The 21,768-nt window shown below is 49.8% G+C and overlaps 1 long non-coding RNA gene across 1 annotated transcript; it reads left to right on the top strand.

The window, feature by feature from the left end:
- Positions 1-382: 382 nt before the first annotated feature.
- Positions 383-18,818, top strand: LOC116624319. The gene is made up of 4 exons (XR_004297867.1): positions 383-750; positions 14,698-14,776; positions 15,710-15,998; positions 18,660-18,818. It is a non-coding gene; the product is annotated as an uncharacterized LOC116624319 (long non-coding RNA).
- The last annotated feature ends 2,950 nt before the right edge of the window (positions 18,819-21,768 follow it).

Genomic DNA, 21,768 nt, shown 5'->3' with positions numbered 1-21,768 from the left:
CCCCGCCCCGCCTCCCGGGCCGGCCTTTGTCGCGCGGCGGGGGGCGCGGGCCGCCGCTCCCCGCCGGGCCGTAGCAGCGCGAGACTTGCGCCGCGGGCCGCGGGACCCCCGGGGTGGGGGGCTGGCGGGGGGCTGGCGGGCGCAGGTGCTGGGCCTGCCCGGCGGGGGGAGCGCAGGCGGGCCGTCCCGCGCTCGGGTGTCCGGGACGCCGCGCGGAGGCCGGGGGCCGGGGCGCAGAGCGGGCGGGGGAGAAGCCCATTAAGATGCAGAGGAGAGCGGTCCTCCGAGGCGCGGGGAACAAAGGCGCCCAGTGCGGCCCACTTAGCATGCCGGGGCCGTGCCGCCTGCTCCCGGGCCGAGCCGCGGCCGAGGGCTGAGCGCCCGGCGCCCAGAGAGCCCCGAGGCGGGGACAGCTCGCGAGCGCGCTCGGTGCGCTCCGGCCCAGGCCGCCGGCCCGGGAGCGGGATGACTGAGCTCTGACGGGGGCGCTGGGCCCTGCTCTGGCTCTGGCCTGGGGACTGGCCTCGGGTGTTACCTGCGGGTGGGGCAAGAGCCTGTGCACACGACCAAACGGGGAACTGAACAGATTTTTAGATGTTTTTATCTGCTTGTCCTGATGAGGTTAAGCTGCAGAGAGCTTGGAGGGGCCTCTGTTTTTCCACCACCCTCGGATCCCTGTGAAAGCCCATGGCTCTTAGGAAGAAAACCCACCAGGCGTCAAGCTCACGCGGATGAACGAATACATCCCAGGTGAGAGCCAAGAAGGGCAAGAGGCCCCTAAATGTGCAAGTGTTTACAAAAACATCAGACTCTCCTAAATCTTTCCAAAACATTTTTTTGGGGGGTAGAAAAACAATGCTCGGGATGTATTTTCAAATAGGCATTGTCTTTGGGAAACATTTGTCACTATTGATCTGACTAATAGGCACTTAATGATATTCATTTGGTGATCCGTTGGGCAGACACTGAACGCCGGCAGTATGCCAACTAGGTGCTGAGTGTACCATGGAAAGGAAACCACGGGGGCCCTGTCCTTCCAGGGCCTAGCCTGGGGGTGGGGAGGAGAGGAGCCCAAGAAGATACTTGTACTCAGGAAGCACACAGCTGCTGGGGTGGGTGGGGGTGAATGAATGCAGGCGGAGAGACTGTGGAGTGGTCAGGGAAAATGAAAAGCAGGCTCTGAAGAAATGAGCAGGATGTGGAGAGGCGGATGGAGAAGACCTTTCAAGTGCGGACTAAGGCCTGGGGGCATTTGGCAACGAGATAGGCCAGGCCCAGGGAGATAATGAGAGAAAGAGCAACTCGGATGTCAGCTGGGCACCCCCCAGCGTCCTTGTACCAAGTAGAATGTCCCCGATTCTCCCAACATCAAGCCAAATGAGAACCCAGCTTCTTTTCTACATACCCCAAAAGACGGCACACTCAAATACCCACATGCACGTGATACACAGTATAGGACTGAAGATTTCTTAAGGTAAACGCAAGAGGAGGTTCACCTTGTTCACACCACATCAAACAAGGTAAAATCCATCTTAGATGTTCCCTTTTTGGCCCTGCTCCCCACTGACGGCTGTGTCTGGTGGCCCATCTTCATGCGGGGCACCCAGCATCACCGCACCCCTGCTCCCACCGAGCTCTGCACCCTCCCACCCTCCACGCTCCTTGGAAGTCAGCAAGCCCTTCTCTTTGGGGGGTTCCCCATCAGCCATGACCTGTGGCTCCCTTTGATATCGTCTGCGAACAAATGTATTTGTAATATCTGCCCTGAAAAAGAAAATTGGGGTGAACATAACACATTACCACATACACACACATTTAACATGTACACACGTATTTGTTGACAAGTTTTACTTCCTTACTGTGCTGAGCCCTGCTGCCCATTTTGTCAATATTACTCTGCAGATATCTTTAATCCTTCTCTTTGCGTTTGTCCTTTGCGATAAAGGACAGGTAGCACGTGGCCAGCTGCTGGGGGTTGGGACACTTCCATAGTCCGCTTCCAGTCTGTCATGCTATGCTTTTCAGTTGAGTAAGAACATGTGTGAAGTTATCAGAAGGAGACATTTCACCCTCTCCCCCAGTCCCTGCACGTCTCAGGGTGGGTGATCTCTGCTCTTGCCCAATTCAGCCCTCACCCTGTGCAGATTAGGGACCGGAGAATCCCAAGGTCACACAGTTTGTAGCCTGGCAAGACTTGGTACCGGGTCACCCACAGTGCTGGGATTTGGCGGCTGGGCAGGGGAGGTGTTGTGAAGGGGTAGAGAAATGGGGGATCTGGGCCCTTACCTTGTGTCTCGTCTCTCTCTTCTCTCTTGTTAAATAGGTAAAGACCCAGAAACATCGATTGTGGAGGACAGCCCCCACTCCTAAGTAAACAGTCTGAAATGGAGCGGTTAGTCATTGTTGAATACTGAGTGGCGTTTACACAATACAGTGGTCTCGTGCTAATTATGAGAGCTAGTAGACTGTGACCAGTTAACAGGCTCAGGAATTCCGCTCAACCTTTAAACAACCTAGAACTCTTTTAAATTCCAAAGGAGGCTGTTGAATTGGAAGCTGAGATTTGCATTTTTTAAAAAAAGGAATGAAGGCAGACCCGCTGGGCCCATAGCACGTGATCGTGATCAGTGTTTGGGAGCATGCTTCTCCCAGAAACGCCCTGGGCCGGCAGCCACAGTGCGGGTGAAACTCTTGGGTGGGGGGTGGGGAACGCAGTCGGTCACCTGGCCGCTGCGTCCCATCCCTGTGAGTTCTGACACGAGAGACAGGACTCCCATTGTGCGACGTGTGATGACCCCAAGATTGTTCTCTGCTCTTCCCTTCAAGATAGCAGGAGGCCAGGAATGAAAGCAGGGCCTTCCTCCAAAACAGAGGGCGTGGAAGGGCAGATAGACAGACAGACAGACGGGGCTGCCGTATCTGCAAGCAGGGGCGTTTCTTCTCTGCCGCACACTGCTCGGCCCCTCTCCCCCTCCCTCACCCCTCCCTTCTTCCTAACTTCTTGTTCTTCGCTGGACAGAGCGGTGGTGGAGCCCCCCAGCCAGCGGGTCTCCCCGTTACTCTCGAGGCAGGGACTGAGCCCAGAGCTGGATGGGGCCGCGGGTTTAGGGGCGCACAGGCTTTGAAGCAGAGAGTATGGCACAGGTGTCCTCTGTCACCACCACAGCCTTCGACCCACCCTGGAGCTTCGTGAAGCCTCTTATGCCTTGCTTTCCCCACCTGTGTGGCAGGTGACTCGAACCCCTGCTGAGTGCTAGCGACCATGGACTTGGATGTGGAGATGTTTGTGCTCGGTATACTTGAGAGGCTTTAGAAGGTGACTCATAGCTCAGCAGAGAAGAAGGGACGTGTGGCAGGACCCCCCAGGCCCCCAAGAGAGAGATAGAGAGACAGACAGACGCAGAGAGAGAGACGGAGACAGAAAGACATGGGAAGGGGCAGAGTCTCTTGTTCTGCCTCGGGGAGAGTGGGCAGAGGAAGAAGGGGAAGGAGCAGGCTGTCAGACCCACGTGTTCTGACTTCCATCGTCTGGCCTGAGTCCCTGGAGAGGCACCTCCAACGAGCTGATGGAAAAGCCAACAGCTGAGGGCTTTCCCCCATTCGGAAGCCCAGGGAGGGAGACTGCACAGGATGGTTGTGCAGGGATGGAGGGATGCGGCCGGAGAGCTGGGTCCCACATGGCGCCCTTGGCTCCCTGGGGCCTCCGCGTGGTGTGCCGGGGATCCTTGCATTCCCGCAGGCGAGGGGACACGAAGTACTGAGTCTAGGCTTCCAGGTTCCTGGGTGAGGGGGACCAGCAGGCCTCAGGGAGCAGGGCTCAACGAACAAGGCTCCAAACCTGGGCCACAGATTTCAGCAGTAATCCAGGCCTCCTAAAGATGCCTTCAGGTTCAGCGGCCAGGTGACCCCCCAGGCACTCAGAACGGAGGGGAGCAAGAATCATAGGGCCCTTGCTCCCCACCAGCTGGACACCACCTGGAAGAGGGGGTGGCATGATAAGGGCCTCGGGAGGACCCTGCATTCCATCTGAAGGAGACCACCGTCTCCAGAGGAGATGCTTTCTGTGCTCATGGTGAGTTTAGTGGGTTCAAAGGAGTCTGGGGTGAGTGGATTTCTGCCCCTGCTGCGTAGTACAAAGGGATGGTCTGAAGTTAGAACATAATAGACACACACATCTACAGTGAAAATGCCCCATCTGTGAACTCTGAGGGATCAAAACCAAGGAGCAAAGTGTGCACATGCTGCTAGAAACTCAAGAAGAAATGGACGAAATTCCCCTCGGCCCGGTAGACTTCAGCCAAGCTCTTCCAGCATGTGATAGATCTAATACACAGCAACTCATGATTAACGTGACATGTGCCGATTTGAAGCCCGTGGTTTACTCTCAGCCAGATCGTAGGACCAAAGGGTCTGTTCCACTCGCCCTAAAAGAAGTCCTCCCGGCCCCCGGGGGGAGGGCACATGGCTGGGACCCAGTGGGTTTGGAGACAACATTGGACGGCAAAGAGAGGCAGGATCTTCCTCCCTGGAGGTGTCCGTCCCTGGGGAGCTGCTCTCAGGCTAAAAGTACCCAGAGTCCGATGGCCCGGGCTTCTCAGGAATAGGGGCGGCAGGTGCTTGCCCCCATCCTTGGCGGCGTTCTCCGGCTTTCTCAGTCGTTGGCAGCATGCTGGTGGTCTTCCCTCCCGCACAGAGTGGTGTAAACTACACTGTTTCCCGATCGTGGCCTCGGAAGCCAGTCGGCCAGTGTGCAAACACTCCACTCACCTGCCCCGTGCTTACACTCTCTGTGCCTCAGTTTCCTCGTCTATGAAATAGGGATAAAACAGTACTTACCCCAAAGAGGTTTTGTGAGAACTAAGTGAGCTAACATTTGTGAGCGGCTTAGAACTTTATCTCACATGTGGTTGGCAAAATGTATTTGTTGCTATTACGACTGTTATCCAAGAAGGTTCAGTAGCCAAGGATGAAATGGGGCACATTTGGGGGGGGGGGAGTAAGGAATTCAAAACCACAGCGACTGATAATTTGGAAAATAGCATAAAGATGACTCTGCACAGCAAAAGCTATCCCCAGAGAAAAATTCACAGCTGCAAATATTTGATTATTAAACAGGAATAAATGAAAATGAGTGAACCCCATTCAGGTTAAAATGGTGGAGCCCATCAGTAAGGACTTATCACTTTGAACCTGAGAGCTCCCCAACTCAAATTGATGCCAATGGAAGAATCCAAAGAAAGAGTGAAGGACCCAAGTATAGTTACACTTCAGGAAAACTGGAGCCATGCCTCTGAGCATCACCAGGACTCACTGTGCACATCTTCTCTCCTCCTCGCTACTCCCACCTTCCTCCGCGTGGGGAAGACCTTGCTCCTGACAAGTAGAGTTGGCGCAATTTCTGGCCCCCATGCATGGAGAGGGGCTCCATCTCTTCCTGCATCACAGAGTTGAAGTTTGGGGCTGCCCTGCTTCGATGCCTACCCCGGATCAACCATGTGCATGGATCAGGTGACCATGACTGTCCCCTCTCGGGACAGGAGACCCGTCTATAAGAAGAAAGCGCCTCCTGGTGGAACCCCGTGGCTCGAAAGAATAGGGACGATGTCTCCAGAGAAGGATGCAAGGCTCTTTTCACAGTTGGTCTCTAACAACGTGGGAAAAACTGATCTGAGATAAATGCAGACACTGATTTAGCAAGAAGTCAGAAATGTTTATAAGGGTGGAGTCTTTGGAAAGGACCTCCGTGTATCCACCTACCAGCCCCCACCCTCCCCACCAACCGCTGTGCGCCGATAAAATCCAGATCCTGTCGTTTCCAACACACGACATACGCAGGGATACCTCCTTTCCCCAAGATGCCCTTCTCCCCTGGGGGAGAAGGGTTACTCGTCAGTAACCATTTATTCCTGATTGCCTCCTCGCTTCCAGTGGAAATCACATAACTGCCTCCATGAAGGGGCTCCGTGTCCCAGCTTTCCCTACTCTGCCACATACCCCACCGTGCTGGGATCCATTTCTTTTGTATGCTCATTTCATTAAGTTGTGAGCTTGGGCCTTCATATTTTTGTCTCTTCCCTGGTACCTAGCTCGTATCCTGAGCCACGGGAAATAATCTAGTATGATGGAGTGAGTGAGGTGGGCAAGTATGGGTGGTGGGGAAGGCGACCGTCTCATCAGACGACAGTGCTCACGTAGCGCACCATGCCTCCAGTCCGTGTCCTCCACGGTGGGATGCCCAGTGAATGCTGCCGAGCTTCCCAGCACATGCCTTACAACCCTCCTGGCTGGGCTCTTCTTTTTTTTTTTCTTGCCAAAATTCGGATCATATTATATTAAAAGCTGCATCAGTTACTCTTGGAGAACAAGAGGGAAAGGATTATGAAAAAAGGATACTCCGAGCTCGGCGCCCTACTCGGGGTGAGTCCTCATGCTCCCCAAGTGCGTGAGAAGGAGCTCAGGGGCTCCATTTCCAGCAGCAACCGTAACCCCTGCTTCTCGACGCTCAGCCCTTTCGGACCTTCTAGTCGCCTTGACACCATGATTTCGCAGGCTCAGGCATTTTTGACTTGGCCTCCTTCGTGATGAAATGCCACATGTGTGCATTTATTCAGATTTCCATAGGTAGCCACTTTCCTGTTTGTATTAATCCATTTTGGAAACCACCCTCACAGATGACAATTTTTCGTCCCCAGCATAATAAGATCATCTCAACGTTTCAGCAGGTAATTCTAATTCTTTGAGCTTATGTTATTTGTAAAGAGGTCTTTATTGCTTAAAAATGCCAGGTGAATTAGTGGAGTTAGTTAATGATTAATCTCTCTCTCCAAGTAATCTCCAACATTCTGTTGGCGTCCCCGCCGGTTACTCAGAGGCAACACACCTGGACCAAGTTCATTATCCAGACAACTGGTCTGCGGCTGCTCGTCATTAGCATGCATATCACCACAAATAGGGGACAGGAGACAACGACTCCCTCCCTGTAGGTCACACTGACAGAGGGAAATCAGCACGTTTCTGTTGAAGGACGGTTATTTTGAGCACCCGGAGTCTAACTCCTTGAGGGGTGAAATTTTGGTCTTCTGCATATCTACCTTTTTTAAACACAGTCTTGGGATTTTCTAATTGAATTTCAAAAAACCATCTCGTACGTAAGTTAGAGGCAAACCTTAGAAATTCTCCAGTTGTCCCTGCTTGCTGTGTCCATCAGGGGACTAAAGGTTAGAGATGCACCAGCTCTGGACTGCGTTAGCATCCGGGGCGAGGTGGGGGTTGCAGGGAAGGCAGGTCAATCACTGTTGCTTCATTGCTGTGTCTCAAAGGATGACATGGACACCCACCTCTCCCCATTAGCAGGAGGTCTAGTCTTTCACAAGGTTTCTTGCCCCCCAGGTGTCTCCTGGGGGTTCTCAAGGGATCTGAATTTCCCACAGGTCTTTCTTGGGGCCTCACCACTCCAGTCGGCCACCTCCCTGCAACATCTGCTCCAGACCTCTCTCCTGGCTGGCACCTGTCTCTTCTGGTGATCCTGTTAGATTTCTACTCTGCTGGGCTCTGTTGCCCACACCAGGGCTGCCGTCCTGGGTCAGCCATAGGGCAGGCCTCTGCTCTCCTCATCTACGAAGGGCCATTCCTGCTTCTTCTCACCACCCGTGAATGGGGCCAGAACCCGCACGTGTCTCCAGCTCCTGGCCCAGGTACGGACGGACCCCAGAAACTGACCATTCTATGTGCTGCTCATCTGCCTCTTGCACTGAAAACCCACTTGCCATCAACTGAACACCGAGCCAAACCAAAGACCAGGGGCGTGTTGGGGCCACTGGACTGCCTGCCCCCACGCACACCCCCCCACCCCAAGTGCTCTAGCCTCCCCTGCTTCTTAAAGTCCAGAGCCCTGATTTCTTTCTGCTCCCAGAGAGAGGGGAAATCCCTCCCTTCACCAGCTCCCCGAGAAGACTGAAGGGGGGCCTGCATTTCCTTCCTGACCTACCAGGCTGTAGGTTCCTCTTCCTGCCCCTGCGGTCTCAACAAGACGATGGTGAGGCTGGTAGTGGTAAGTTTTCCTATGCGTGGCTTCTCGACCTTACATATGATTATAAAGAAAATTCCCTGTTAGAGAGAAAAATCAATGCAGGATTGTGGGGTGGTGGCCAGGGTGGGGCTGGAGTCTCCTCATTCCCCTGTCACTGTTTGGTAAGCTGTCACTTACTGTCTCAGTGAGGGGAAATGAGCAAGAAAAAGCTTAGGAGGGGGCACAGATCTTCACATGCGCTTTATTTCATCCCTCAAGCTTCTAAAATTGTGATTTAAACAGAATGTTTGTTGACCAAATCATCTTTGGCTTTATAATCCTTGAAGGGAAAAGTAATAATATTAAAAGTAATAATAATCCCAATATTTGCTGTGCGAACCATCTGCTTTTGCCCCTGTGCAGTCCCCCAGAACCTACTTTGTTCACACACCTCACAAGGATTTGCTCCGGTGGGGAGCCAGCCCACAGGACGTCAGCATCCTGGCTGGTGGTGACACATTCCAGACACTGTTAATAGAAGGCGTCCTGAAACCCTCACTCTCTCTCTTTTCCTGGGGATGCGTGTGTTCCTTGTTGGGAGATTCCCTTGTTACTCTCTCAGCGCCCACAGAGAAGAGCCCTTCACTGGGTTGGCGTGGGTGTTTCTGAGCGACAGAAAATTAAAGTCAGGATCCTGGGGTGAGACCGAGCTCAGGACTAAACTTGGAGGTGGGAAACCAACACGAAACTGATAAAATTGTCCAAGGCAGATGTTGACTTGAAAGCTCTTTCTTCATTCACAAGCAGAAAGAACAGGAATAGAGAATCTAAGTAACACCTACTAAAGATAAATATATATTTAAAGAAGGAGGAGGAGGAAGAAGAGAAGAAGGAGGAAGAGAAGTTACAACTAACAAAACAGAAAACCAAACAAAAACCGAATATAGTCAAAACTCCTTTCTCGACAGGAGGCCATGATCTATGAGGAGCCATGTCAAGGAACATGCAAGAAGCAAAGTGTGTCCAGGACTCCAGTGGAACCTGTCCACGTGGCTGGTTCCTCTCCTTGGCGGGGGATGCGTTTGTCTGTCGTGACTCCGTGATACGGGCCACAGGGCCACCTGTCTCATCTCCCCTCACTGCACACGCACAACACACCTTCCCTGGCAGCCCGCAGGGTATGAGCTGGTTCCCTGAGGAGGTTTGCTGTAAGGAGGTCATGAGCTGGTCGGCCCACAGGAACAACGCTGATGTACTTTCTATTTTTGTTCCCCATTAAACATAAATTGGCATTTGGTCAGTTCAGTCTGTCTCTCAAGGTCTGATAAGTTTGCTTGAGTTAAAAAAAAAAACAAAACAAATGTTCCAGATCATGGACGATGGTCATGCCCCAAGCTGATGCTGAGAATCTCCTGGCCACCGTGGAGGGCATTTTGGTCATACTGGTTTCCAATTTTAATCAATACAATCTAAGTAACAACTATATCACATTTGTATTTATGTGAATATGTAGACTTGTGTCTATAAATATACTGTATATCTCTATAAAGTGCCTAAAAGATTCAAGATTATTTTTGTATATATTTTATTTAACCCTTTGTAACGTTTTTTTAAAGATTTTATTTATTTAATTATTTATTTGAAAGACAGTGTGAGCAGGGGGAGGAGCAGAGGGAGAGGGACAAGCAGACTCTGCGCTGAGCACAGAGCCCAACTCGGGGTTCAGTCCCACAACCCTGAGATCAGGACCTGATCTGAAATCGAAAGTCAGATGCTTAACCAACTGAGCCACCCAGGCGTCCCACCCTTTGTAATTCTTTAATTCACTTATTCTCATTCTCATTTTACGGATCTGGTGACTGATATTCAGAGAGGTTGAGTGACTTCCCCAAGGTCACACAGCTAATGAGTTCCAGAGCTAAATACATGAACCCCGACTGGGCTGACTCCAAAGTGTTGGCTCACTCAATCTCCCGTTTTAATTAAAGTCAGCCCCATGTGTGAATAGATGTATCTCACTTTAACATGCACACTTGAAATGTAGCTTCCCGGGTTAATTTCGTGCAGTTACTTGAAATAAGATGTAGGAGGCTGTAAACTGTGGAAACGAGTAGAGTGAGCAGGTGTCGGAAGGTGGGATGGCCCTCATGCCCCGGGCGAGGTCGGTCCCTCAGGTGGCGGGAGCCTGCAGGCTGACCACGCCGAGGGCTGGCCACGTGGTCTCACTGGTCACTAAGTCAGCACATCCTCTGACGGGTGTGGTGTCCCTGGTGCTGTCGACGGTTTCAGGTGTTCAGATTGGACCCCCAGGTGTGCTGGATGTTCTAACGAAATCAGAAGCGAACTGACCTAACTTCTCTAAAGTGCAAAGTTGTGTCCCCTGATGTCTGTGATTGGACTTTGTGTTTGTAGCATCAGCTACAGGGTGAGGAGGTCTTCAGTTCGTAGTGGATGACCCCCGAATACAGTGACGCAGGGACGGGGGAGGGGGGCCGGCAGCTAGAATGTAGAATCCTATGTCCTTTTTAGTTCATTTTAAGTGGTTTATTTTCCCAATTTTTTGTACTCTTTTATTTCAAAATAATTTCAGACTCCCAGTAAAGTTGTAAAAATATTAGAAAGAACGATCATACACACCTCACCCCAATTGTTAACATTTTGCAACACTTACTTTATTGCTTTCTCTCCATCTATCTTCATGTTATCTTTTTCTGAACATTTGAGAATAACTGGAGACATTATAGCCCTTTCTGCCACACACTTCAGCGTGCATTCCCTAAGAAGAAGGGCTCGCTCTTACATAACCGCATTATCATTATTACAATCAAGAAATAGTGAAAAAAAGAAATTATCAGGATGCCATATAATTATCTAAGCTACAAATATTATTCATTTTCCCCAATTATCCCAAAAACGTTCTTTATGGAAAAAAGGACTTCTGGTTCCCAGAGCCGCGATCCATAATTATACATTGTCATGTCTCTGGAGGTTCCTCTAATCTAGAAATGTTTCTACTTTTCTCCTTAGTCGACTTTACTTTTTAGAACACTTTAAGGGCGGTGCCTGGGTGGCTCAGTCAGTTAGGCGTCTGCCTTCGGCTCAGGTCATGATCCTGGAGTCCCTGGATCGAGTCCCGCATCGGGCTCCCTGCTCAGCAGGGAGTCTGCTTCTCCCTCTGACCCTTCCCCCTCTCATGCTCTCTCTCTCATTCTCTCTCTCTCAAATAAATAAATAAAAAATCTTTAAAAAAAAAAAATAAATAAAGTTCCATCGATGAATTGATGACATTGACACATTATAATCACCCCAAGTCCATAGTTTACATTAGGGTTCACCCTTAGTGTTACGTTCTATGGGTTTTGACAAATGTTTAAAGTATCCAGCATGGTATACAAATCATTTCACCGCCCTAAAAATCCTCTGTTCTCCACCTGTTCGACTCTGCCCCACTCGGAACCCCTGGCAAGCCCTGATCTTTTTACTGCTTCCATGCCTTTGCCGTTTCAGTCTTTTCATAGCTTGATCGCTCATTTGTTTTTAGTGCTGAATGATATTCCATTGTCTGGATGGACCACAGTGTGTTTATCCGCTCACCTTGCAGAAGGACGTCTGGGTTGCTTCCCGGGTTGGGTGATTATGAACAAAGCTGCTATAAACATCCACAGGCAGGTTTTGTGTGGACACAGGTTTTCAACTCCTTTGGGTAAATTACCAAGGAACACAATTGCTGATCCCATGGTAAGAACATGTTTTGTTTTGTAATAAACCACCAAACTGTCTTCCAAAGTGGCTGCATCATGTTGCATTCCCATCGGCATCAAATAAGGGTCCCTGTCACCCCAAATCTCACCAGCATTTGGTTTTGTCATTATTTTAGGTTCTCACTGTTCTAACAGGCGTGTAATGGTGAAATGTTTCTACCACCATTTTTGGAACAGTAAAAATCCTCGTCCGTGGACCCTATCTCTGGGCTTGTGGCTGCAGTGATGATTTTGTCATTATGGAATTGTGTTCTGATCTCACAACTGGTGGGGTGACCTTAACTAACCACAAATAACGTCATTAGCTGAATCATTAGTCCAAGTTGGGGCCCAGGGCACCTAAATTTCCTACATAATTTAGCATAACTTTGGAAGCCTGGGTAAAATGTATTACCTTAATTATTTGATGATCTACATGTACAGAACCATCACAAAAGATTAGAGTAGCATTATGATAGCTATCTATCATGTATTGAATAGTAAGGCACCATTCCAAGATTCCATTGCTGTTTTTTTCAGAATAGCCTGGAGAGGAAAGTGCTAGCTCAGTACTTCATGGATTCTGGATGCACACTTCTCAAAACAGGGTTTGCCATACAGTCGTTGGGGTTCACAATCATTGTCACATTGATGCCATTGGAATTCCTTTTCTATGCGAAACTTGGACAAAAATGCCTTTTGTTGATCCTTTCTAGTAAGAGCAAGAAAGTACAGCATCGAGACTTGCAGAATGTCCTGAAGACAACAGTGAACACTCTTGTAAGAAGTACTCCGTTTTCCCAGCCTTGATGGCCCAGAGGATGATACCATAAGGAAACACCTGGGCGTTGACAAGCCTGAGTTGAAAATGACTCAGAAGAAGGGCTCTGAATGCTACCAATTTTTAGGACAAGATGAACTAATGTGTGCATAAGAGTGATAAATGAATGCAAATCAAAACCATGGTGAGATACCACCTCACACCAGTCAGAATGGCTAAAATCAACAACACAAGAAACAACAGGTGTTGGCAAGGATGTGGAGAAAGGGGAACCTCGTGCACTGTTGGTGGAAATGCAAGCTGGTGCAGCCACCCTGGAAAACAGTATGGAGGTTCCTCAAAAAGTTAGAAGTAGAGCTACCCTATGATCCAGCAATTGCACTACTAGGTATTTACCCCAAAATACAAAAACACTTATTCAAAGGGGTACATGCCCCCTGATGTTTACAGCAGCAATGTCTACAATAGCCAAACTATGGAAAGAGCCCAGATGTCCATCGACAGATGAATGGATAAAGAAGAGGTGGTATATATAGACAGTGGAATATTACTCAGCCATCAAAAAGAATGAAATCTTGCCATTTGCAACAATGTGGATGGACCTAGAGTGTATTATGCTGAGCGAAATAAGTCCTTCAGAGAAAGTCAAATACCATATGATTTCCCTCACATGTGGAATTTAAGAAACAAAGCAAATGAAAGAGACAAAGCAAGAAGCAGACTCTTAACTCTAGAGAACACACTGATGGTGTCCAGAGGGGAGCTGGGTGGAGAAATGGGGGGAACAGGGATGGGGATAAAGAGTACACTTATGATGAGCACTGAGTAGTGTGTAGAATTGCTGAATCACTATATTGTACACCTGAAACTAATATTGCACTGTAAGTTAACGATGCTGGAATTTTTTAAAAGAATGATATATGATTTTAAAAAAGGTATCTAAATACATCTAAAAGGACTCTTTCAATAATATGAAATAAGAATTTACATATTAAGAATGTACGTCAGTGCTGTCTTCCTTTTGTTTTGGTACATAAGTCAGTGACGTACTTCATATTCAACGGCGTCTATGAAACATGCTTTTATTCCCATTGCCCGGAGGGGGTAGTGAAGGCTCAGTGCACTTAAAGAGCCTTCGAAGCGAGTAAGAGACAGAGCCAAGGTCTTCACTCAGGCCTGTCTGGCTCCACATCCCAGCTCTTAGCTAGTCTGCAATGCACTTTTCAAAGCTCCCTTTTGGACGTGATGGACTCAGCTCCGTCTGCCGTGGGAGCCCCCAAACGCAGAGTGTTGGCACAGGGACGCGGGGAGGCGGCAGGAGCTCCCGACGTGCCCTCGGACCTCTCACCGTCATCTGGGGAGTGGGGAACCAGCATTCCTGGGTCCTTTCTACACCTGGGGCCATTTGCAAATTGAAACAATGGACTCTACCCGTCTCCTTTAGGAAATACCTATTATCTCAGACAAAGTCCAGGCTTCAGCCCTTCTGGAGTTGTGAAATGATCTCAGAAGCAATATCAACATGCAAGACAATGAAAATCTCTGCGTAAGTTGAGTCAGGGCACAATAGAACAGGGTATAACTTTGACTTAAATGTGGCATTGGGGGAAGCATAAGCCAAGTAGTCTTTGCTCTCCCCCCAAACACCGAGAGCCAATGTGACCGGCTGGGCACCCTGCCCCGTGTGAATACTCCTTTATTTGCTTCTGATGCCTCATAAATACGCTCAGTTGTTCACATTAAATTGTATCTAAGCCCACTCAACCCCCGGGGATAACGTTTCCTGCTCTCACAGGGCACTTTCCCTCTTTATCCCAGAACACATTCAAGGAAAACATAGTTCCAGTACTACTTTCTTATTTTGCTGAAAGCAGAATGTACAACAAAGGGCCTCAAACTTAATTAGCACATTAACATAATCACATCAAGGATAGACACAGCACTTGACAATAGGAAATTGGATAAATCAATGCAAATGATTTCAGCCCCATGCTGTATAATTAGACCCCACCCCACCCCCAAAAAAAGGCTGGCTTAAATGCTGTCGACTCATTTACTGTAGTTGTTTCTAATTTATGAGGTTGGAATTGTTGACACCAAAGAGTGCTTAAATTTATCTTCGCATTTAACTGAGTCAAAAGTTTAAGCACATATTTTCCTCCTCACAGGCTCCTTTTTGACCTTCTGTGCTAAATGTAGATGCTCTTTTGCTTTCGACACGTCTGCCAAAGTTGTAATGCTGCTCTGGTAAGTTTTGCAAACAAAAACCGGTAGCCCTGCCGATGTCAAGGGCTCGGGATCCAAAAGGCATAAAGTGGGCAAAGACGTAGCCAGAACAAGAGCAGGATGGCCACCCGGGGCTGAAGTGCCACGGTCCAGGGAAGACGGCCCCGGGGAAGGGGCCCCCCAGAGCTCCGCACAGCCTGCCGCTTCGGAGGATCACACCCATCGCAGACGCAGAACTCTGGGACGTGCTCATTCCCAGAGGCTGTTCCGAACTGTCTCTCTCCGTTCATCCCGGGTGCCCCCCCGCCCCCCATCTTGTTTTTGGGATCCAAGGCGGCTGTGTGATTACCCCCGAGACTTCCCCTCACCCTTTGGGTTCGGGCTTCCTTCCAATGCCTAGCAGTTGAAGCATTCCTACAATACCCACTATATTTCCGTGTCTCCTGTGCCTTCCCGACCAGCAGTCACACCTTGTCCGGGAGCCCCCGCCGCACTTTGTCTACACCGCTCTTTCCATGCTGGTTATGTTTTAACATTTCCACTGCAGTCCGTGCAACGTGTATGTCTTTCGCGGGACGGTAATCTTCCTCGCGGCAAAGGCTGCGTCCCGTTGATGTCCCAGCCTCGCGGTTACCCAACGACTCCCCTTCCCCGAGGACGCCGCTCACCCGCCGAGGGCCCTGCACCTGCCCTGTCATTCTAGGAGCTCCGCTAGGTTGCTACCGTGGTTTCCATTTAGGGAAGACCCTTAACTGCTGTGGGGCAGCTATCTCCTGCCTGTGCCTGGGAAGGCAGACGGGAGAAAGACAGGAGAGAAGCGGACGCGCAGGGAGGGAGGTGGGGGGAGAGCTGTTTAGGGGGCTGAGGGCAGGGGGCTCTGGGCTCCCCTCGTGCTCCTTAGCCACCTCCACTTCTAGGCCTGAACCCACTTGAGTTGTTCTCCTTTACTTGCAGCCAAACAGTTTTAATTATGACAAGTATACACGCAACAGAAGTTTGGACTGTGGTGTGAGACTATGTCTTCGTCATGAGATCAGATTTGAGCTGTGGAAGCCCAGTGGCGCCGTAGCGAGGCCGGCTCTTTGTCCTTGCGTTGCACAAGCTCATCTTTTAAGCTTGGTGGTGTCCCTCCTGCTCTGCCCTGTGGTTCAGCGTTCACGTGCCTGTGGACCCCAGCCGACGGAGGGTTCTGAGAGACGGGTCCTGCCGATTCCTCGCTACAACCGGGATGCCTGTGGTCCGGGTGAGTCCACTTCTCTTCCCATCCGTACCTGCCAAATGAGCAGTTTTGGGGTCTGCACACTTGGAGGTTTGCAAGAATGTGCCCGATGCTGCCCAGGTTGTCTTTGGAGGGCACATGCCTGCTACAGAAGAAAATGCTGTCCTAGAAAACAGCACCGAAAGATGGGACAGGGTCTGGTTTCCCATTATTCTAGGTTTTCGGGGAATTCTCCAGCACTGTCTGCCAGGCAAATGGCAACAGCGGGCAATCTTCACTGAGTAATTATTCATCATTTAAAAATCCTTAATATCACTGCCGTGGAACGAGAGACCATACCTGTCAATGAGAAAAGACCGTATTACCACTTATCTGGAATGGGGCACAGCACAAGCGCCCTATGATTTTTTATATTTTTAGGCCAAACGCCAACTGAAAATGTAACTTTCCCAGCACAGTTTAAAATAGGTTCTAAAACACAGATGCCTGACCGTGAAAATGTATACCCACCGTGATTGAAGCTTGGCACGGATTACTCATTGGGAGGAATTATAATGCTTCCTGGGGGGTTCTGGGGGGAAATCCTGAGAACAAGCGTAAGCACTGATTGGGCATCCATTCTGCTCCTGGGACTTGAGGTTGAATTATTGCTTACACTCCCGATTCCAGAGGATGGATTTTATTATTGCCCTTTCGCATTTGGAGAAATTGAAGGCTGCCCAACGTAACATAGCGGTAACTTGAAATTGCCTACAGTGTATTGACACCGTAGGTATTAGTAAATGCCCTAAATCTGGGCATCTCCCCCAAACCCTCAGTGGCCCGCTGCTAACGCTTTAGCAGCACAGCTCTGGCAGCCGAGCCCCTCAGCTCCAGTGGCTTGAAATCCCAATGGCCTGACAGGCCCAACCCAGGACGTCAGCTAAACAGCCTAGCTCCCTCCCGCCCCTTATAATCTGAAGGGGCAGCCATGTAGGGCATCGTGGAGGAAACACCGTCGGCCCCGACAGCTCCCAGGTGAGGGCTCCCTGTAAGAGAGAAGCCCAGACTAGCAGTTCTCAAAGGGAGGTCCCCACGCCAGAAGCATCAACATCACCTGGGAACTTGCTAGAAGTTCAAATCCTCGGGGCGCCAGGGTGGCTCAGTCGGTTAAGCATCCAACTCTTGATTCCGGCTCAGGTCGTGATCTCAGGGTCGTGGGATCGAGCCCTGCGTCAGGCTCCATGCTTGGCATGGAATCTGCTCGGGATTCTCTCCCTCTGCCCCTCCCCCATGCTCCCTCGCACTCTTCACATACTTTCTCTCTAAAATTAACAAATAAACCGGGGCGCCTGGGTGGCTCGGATGGTTGGGCATCTGCTTTCGGCTCGGGTCATGATCTCAGGGGCCTGGAATCGAGCCCCGCATCGGGCTCCCTGCTCAGTGCAGAGCCTGCTTCTCCCTCTGCCTCTGCCACCCCCCCTGCTTGTGCTCTCCGGCTCTGTCTGTCTCTCTGTCAAAAATAAATAAATAAAATCTTAAAAAAAAAAAAGAAATTTAAAATAAACAAATAAACCTTAAAAAAAAAATTCAAAGCCTCAAGCTCTTCCCCAGACCGTCTGAATTAGAAATTCTCGGGGGGTGAGACCCAGACATGTGTGTTTGAACCAGCGTCTAGGTGATCCTAATGCCTGCTGGACTCTGAGAACCACCAGGCTGGGCAGTGGTCACGAGCGGTGAGGGGACAGGGAGCTGATTAAGTTCTCACCCACCAGCCTACACTACTTGGCACTGTGCTGGGTTGGTAATCTCCGTCCACTCACCCAGGTACCGACGCAAGCATGCCCTCAACAGTCACCCGGAGGTGCCCGCATTAGCCAAGTGTTCCCTGCAAAGGAACGACAGAAGTCAGTCCCCGCCCCGATCCTAAATAGCTCCCGCTCTCGAGGGGGAAGCAGTGACACAAGGCACGTGTGAGCAAGCGCCACCTGAACTCAGAAGAGAGTGAGAGCCACTTGCCTCCCGTGCCAGCCAGGCGAGCTGCCCTTGAAATTACACCATTTACGTCTTGCAGGTAACCCCGCAAGCTACGATTCTCTCCATTATCCAGAGAAGGAAATACAAGCTCAGGGAGGCAGAATGACCCTTCCGAAGACACACAGCCTGTGAAGAGCAGGGCCGGGCGTGGGCCCAGGCTTTCCGAGCTAATCGCAGTTCCCCGTCCGCTGGGCAGGCGGGGCCTTTGCCTGGTGCGCCGTGGTTTGCGGCATTAATATCAATAGCCGGCCAAGAAGACCGTGCCGGCCTTTCATTTCTGTTGGAGCATCTCTTAGAAGAACAGCACTGCGTTTCTTAGGAAAGCAGCAGTCCGCTTTTTGAGAAATACAAAGAAAGGATGAGACTTCTTTTTCCAAATTAAATCCACATTTTACAAAGTCATCATAACCCACTTCCTCCCCTGACACACTTCCATCCGGGGAGAGCCTGGCGCTCAGTCCCCGGGCCTGGCTTCTCTGCAAAGCCATGGGCTACCTTCTGCCTGTATTTTTCTGTGATGAGCCCAGTTTCCAAGACCCAGGGAAACTTTCCACTACTCGGTGGCACTCTTGAATGGTACAATTGCATATTCGAACCAATGTATGAGAGATTTTGCTCTGTGAGAACTTCTTTTTTTTCTTTTTAAGAGTTTATTTATTTATTTGCCAGAGAGAGAGAGAGCAGAAGCAGGGGGAGCGACAGAGGCTGATGGGAGCCGTGCCTCGCAGCTACTCACCCCGGCCTTGGTGAAGAGTTTATGTGATGAGGGGCACCTGCCTGGCTCAGTTGGTAGAGCACGTGACTCTTGATCTTGATGTCATGGGTTCAAGCCCCACGTTGGGTGTAGAGACGACTTAAGAATAAAAATCTTAAAAAATAAATAAATAAAAGAGTTTCTGTGACTAATGTGTTGATAGTAAAAGGCCCTGGCTAGATCACGGAGACCCTAAAGGAAATATCACTCCAAGGAGTTTATGCAAAATAACATCCTTAGCTGTTCACTGGCCTAGGTGCGTGAAGGGCACGACTGGAGACTGCCTGCCTGTGAATCCCAGCTCGGACCTTCGACCAGCCGGGTTATCTTGGGGCTGCAAAGTTGACAGGCTCACGGAGTCCTGGGACTTTCCCAGTGGGCTCACAGGATCCAGTCCGCGTAGAGTCCGGCTCGCACCGGCTCAGCACCCCGGCCTGCTAGACTGTGCACGTTCTCCCCACCAGTCCTGTTCTCCTGTTCTCCGCGGTAGTCCTCTCTTCTGTCAATCCCTCGTTCCTTTCTTGCGGATTTGTTGAAATGGCCCGGATTCGACCCTCCACGTCTCTGCTCTGCCCCCTGCCCCAGCCTCCCCCAACTGGTGTCCTTCGGGTCTCAGTGCTTGGTGTGGCCTGAGCTGGTCTCTGTTTGCTGGCGTCTTTGTAAAGCCGTGGCCCCCCTCAGTTTCTCCCGACCCACCAGCTTCCCTGCTTCTTCCTGCGCAGACACTTCACTCTGGGCGTCCCTCGGCCGCGGCCGTGCGAGGGAATCGGGCTCGGCAAGAAATGAGTGAAATCAGAACGCTTCAGGCGTTGGGTTTTTGAGACTCTCCTCCTTATTGTTTCCAGACTGAAAGGGTAGATAGCGATCCACGGGGCACCGGGAAGAGGCCGAGGACTTGGCACAAAGAGCAGCGGGGCCAGAGTGATCCCCAAACCCGAGGGGCAGGGTAGGGGGAAGGACACAGCGTGTGCTTCTGTGTCCCGGAGAAAAGCTGCCAAAATGTGATTAAGCTTTCTGAGTGAGAACTTAATAAAAATGCCTTTGCTGTCGGTCTCCATGGCTGTGGGATGAATGGAGCGAATACATTTCCAGGACACACAAAAGGCGGTCTGGGAGCTGGGCAGCGTGGAGGCCGTATTCCTCCTCCTATTTGCTCCGCGACCATCGAGCCGCAGACCCGGGCCAGAGTGAGCGTTGGCTTTCCAGGTCCTGAGCAGGTGTGAACTTCTTCCCGAACGAGGAACAGACCTGATCTTGAGGAAGACTGGATTCCCAACGAACCAGCTCACTGCTGCTTCTGGGAAAGCTGGCCTGGAGGACGGGACAGAGACTGTCCTAGCTCCTAGCTCTCAGGAAGCCCTTCTCCTTCTACAGGTCCACTTCTCCTCTTGGCCGCACCGGGGGTGGGCAGGTGCCGTCCATTCCCCGAGGCAGAGGAAGACACGACAGAAGTGGTAGAAGCCGTGGCGGGTGAGGTGGCCACGTGGCCCAGGAGAAAGGCTGAGCCTGAAAGCAAGCTCCTCCTGGGACTCAGGTCCCGGGGCCAAACGTGGAGCCCGACGCAGGGCTTGAACTCATAACCCTGAGATCAAGACCTGAGCTGAGATCAAGAGTCAGACATGTAACCGACTGAGCCACGCAGGCGCCCCAATAGATACAACTTTGAAGAAAGTTTGATTCACAATGGCAAACTCACTTTGGAGTAAATAAAGATGTTTAAGACCTTTTAGAAGAGTATTTAAATCTTTCTTGGAAAATATAAGGATATCCTTAGTAAGTGGAGAATTAGATCATATTCTTGAATGGAAAAATTTCAGTTATTTAAAGAGGACAATCTTTCCAAAATTAATCTACAAATTCAATGCTGTGCCAACCTGAATCCCAGCAGAGCTCTCTGGGGAAACTAAAAAGCTGACTCCTGAATATTTGTGAAAAAACAAAGGACCAAAAGAAGCCAGAAAAATTTTACCAAAACAAACAAACAAACAAACAAACCCAAAAAACCCAAGATGTTTTGATTTGCCCAAACTAGAAGTCAAAACTGTTTAAAACTGTAGTAATTAAGAAATAAGACTGGCAGAGGAATAGACAAACGAGTTAAACAGAAGAGAAAGCTGACACTTGTAAGATAGAAAAATCTAATATGTGGTACAAGTGTTGTTACAAGGTGGGGCGGGAGTAGATGAGGATTGATGGATTGATGGTGGGGTTACTGGTTAATCCGTCATCTTTCCCATCTCATTCTGTACTCAAAGATCACATCTTGGTGGATTGAAAACCTAATAATATGAAAAGCAAGCAAAAAAAAATTTAGACATAAATACAGAAGAATGTATTTGCATCCTAAGAAAGGCAAAGGGTTTTTTTTTGAGAAGACCAAAAAGTATAAACCAGAAAGGAAAATTCTGATAAATTAGCCCCTTCACAGTCCCCCAGGAGCAGAAAAAGATATCCTGAATGCCATGAGTGAATGTTCCTATCTGCGTAACTAACAGAGGATGAGTAGCAAGAATCTATGAAAGCATTCTTATTCATCAATCAGATTAAAAACATCAATCCAATAAAAAAAAATTGGGTAAATAGTATAAGAAGCATTTTATGGAAGAAAAATTAGTCCCATAAACATGAAAATATTCTGAACATCTCTAATAATCAGGGACATATATATTTTTAAAATATTATGTTACTGTTTTATACCTATCATGTTAAAAACATTTTAAAGATTGACAAACCCAGTTCTTAGGTGAAAGTATAAATTAGTAAGACCACTCGAAGACCGTCTGGTGATATATGTACCAGCGTAATAGCAGGGATAAGTGATGGGTAAACCTGTCTTTTTCAAAACGGGAAAGAGCCACGGAGAATGCAGGAGCTTTCTTGGGCAAAGGGGTTTGAGGCGGGAAAAGGGAACTGGAAGTAGGGAACTGTAATACCTTTAGACGATCCACACTTGCACCCTCCCCGGAAGGATTTTCCTCCCCAAGTAACACAGAAGTGCAGAGCTCCGCAGATGTGCTGGACACA

This window comes from Phoca vitulina, unplaced genomic scaffold (genome assembly GCF_004348235.1).
Source record: "Phoca vitulina isolate PV1807 unplaced genomic scaffold, GSC_HSeal_1.0 scaffold65, whole genome shotgun sequence".
Classification (NCBI taxonomy): domain Eukaryota; kingdom Metazoa; phylum Chordata; class Mammalia; order Carnivora; family Phocidae; genus Phoca; species Phoca vitulina.
Note: the sequence above shows the minus strand (reverse complement) of the source record. Positions and strands in the feature narration are given on the sequence as shown.